Raw genomic sequence first — 2317 nt, 5'->3', positions numbered from 1 at the left:
GCCATGGCTGTAAGAAAGACGAGTGTCAAGGTTGTGTCTCTTTGTAAACTCTGTTAAAGCCTTGTGAGAAGTTTTAGATTATGAGAAGTGCTGGAATTAACCATAACAAAAAAGGTTGCAACCATTTTGCCTATACTGTAGGAAACTGAAACTAAAAGAAATTCAGGTTTACGGCTTTTGACCAAATCACCTGTAGTGTCTTGGAACTGATTTTTAAAGCTATTGTCAATATTTTCTAGACCATGGACTTATCTTACTTTCCCTCAGTAAAACCTTTATTATGTAAACAAATTCCTTTTTTGTGTGTGCCATTTTCACCTGTATTTTCTCCCCTTAAAGTGATACAAAGTAGTTGCTTATGTGAGAGAACGTTCTTGTTTTTTGTGGTTGGGAAACCCTTTATTGTGTTCTTTTGGATCCAAGAGTGGGCGTTTAGCAGCTGTGTGAATACTGGCAGCATTCAGACAGATTGGAATCTGTTTAGCCCCGATCACTGGCCGTGTCACTGTATAATAAACTGTCATAAGTGTCAGTGTTCCTCACCCCTAGGGACATACTCTGCATGTGTGTGTATCTGTGCACAGAAGGGAGGGGTTCCTAGGTATAAGCTGTAGAGTCAACACAAATACAGACTATAGTGGATTACAACATTTGAATAAGCAGAACCCACAGACCACACACTCAGACATGATATCCCCAACTTGATTACAACAATAATGATGTATCCAAAGCTCTGCTTACAGAACTAAATACCAAACAGATCAGCATTAATTCTTAATCATAAATCCCATAAGTTCCATTCACATCCTCATGGACAGCTGCCCACAGCCAGAGCTGGATCCATAGGCAGAATTAATACAATTGGTCTATTATGAGATTATGAGACATCCCAGGCGCACACATGTAGCTAGAAATACCTCTCGATTAAAACCAAACATGATTTTTTTCCTAATCATTCTGCATGTGGGGACTGTAATGGTAAACAAAAGGGGTATATTTAGGTTTTATTTCGTAATTTCGGCCAACAAACGGCTTGGCTGTTCTCTCTTTTGGGCAGCTGAGGAGTAACAGGGAAGGAGATTATGTTGTGTGTGTATGCGCAGAACAGCGTCCACACAAACTGGTGGGGTTTATGGGAAAGGCAGTTACAGACAGAGTATAGTATTCAGTTTATGGGCTGGAATAGCGTTACACGTGCACTATAGAATATATTACAACTAGCGGATAGATAGCTGAAATGTGAACAGCCAGTGCCGTGGCCTTGCTTGATGGTGATGTAGGGGTTGAGGTGGGGGGGCTGGTGTCAGGGCTTTAGCCTATCAAAAAGAAATCAGCTCGCCAGCTCTCTGGGTGCAGAAAGGCGCATCTCGTCGGCTTTCACGGACCAAGATTGCTTTCACCTGCATTCCCCGGGGCGTCGCGCAAAACACAGGCCTCAGCCGGCCTGCCAGTCACACACACTCATGCATGGACACACACACACGTACATATACGCAGAAACACACACACGTTCTCTATATCTTTCATGCCTGACTACAATAGAATCATATTAACTCGCTCCATGCATTCCCAAACATACAGCATTACGTGGGAACGTTGGACGGTGCAGAAAATCACAATTATAAGCGCATACATTTAAAGTGCCTTTGTTCCTGCTTGCTTGTGTGTGTGTGTGTGTGTGTGTGTGTGTGTGTGTGTGTGTGTGTGTGTGTGTGTGTGTGTGTGTGTGTGTGTGTGTGTGTGTGTGTGTGTGTGTGTGTGTGTGTGTGTGTCAGCATGTATAGGTGTGTGCTTGGGTGGAAATGCAGGAACATGCATGTGCCTCTGAGTGTGTGTGAATGTGTCTGATAGCTAGTCTGAAATAGTCTGAAAGCTGCATTCAGTTGATCTTCCAGGAGGTGGAAAAATGATGTCAAAAAGGCAAATCTGTATTTACCGGCAGACAGGTATCCTTGACTTGACAGCTCTACAGTCATTATCTGCCTGTCATGTGTCGCCCGGGGCCACCCTGCCTTCTCCCAAAGCCCATGGTTCCCATGCATCAGACGCAGCGCTATTAGCTTACCTGTTTCCAATTCAAAGGCCATCGCCAACCAAAAAGACGCCAGAAGGACAAAACAAGGTGTCATATTTATGAATGTGTCAGCACGGGCCCTCCTGAAACCCAGGGCGCACCTTGAGCAATGATCCTGACAACTCGACAGGGGCCTTTTCCAGTCAGGAGAAATGATACCTTCAAAAACCACTGGCGGGATGAAACCAGAATCTGTGCCACAGCGACGGTGACACAAGGGGAAAAGGCGCTCGTAAATGTCCT

Source organism: Pseudochaenichthys georgianus, chromosome 20 (assembly GCF_902827115.2).
Source record: "Pseudochaenichthys georgianus chromosome 20, fPseGeo1.2, whole genome shotgun sequence".
Lineage (NCBI taxonomy): Eukaryota > Metazoa > Chordata > Actinopteri > Perciformes > Channichthyidae > Pseudochaenichthys > Pseudochaenichthys georgianus.
This window is presented reverse-complemented; position numbering follows the sequence as displayed.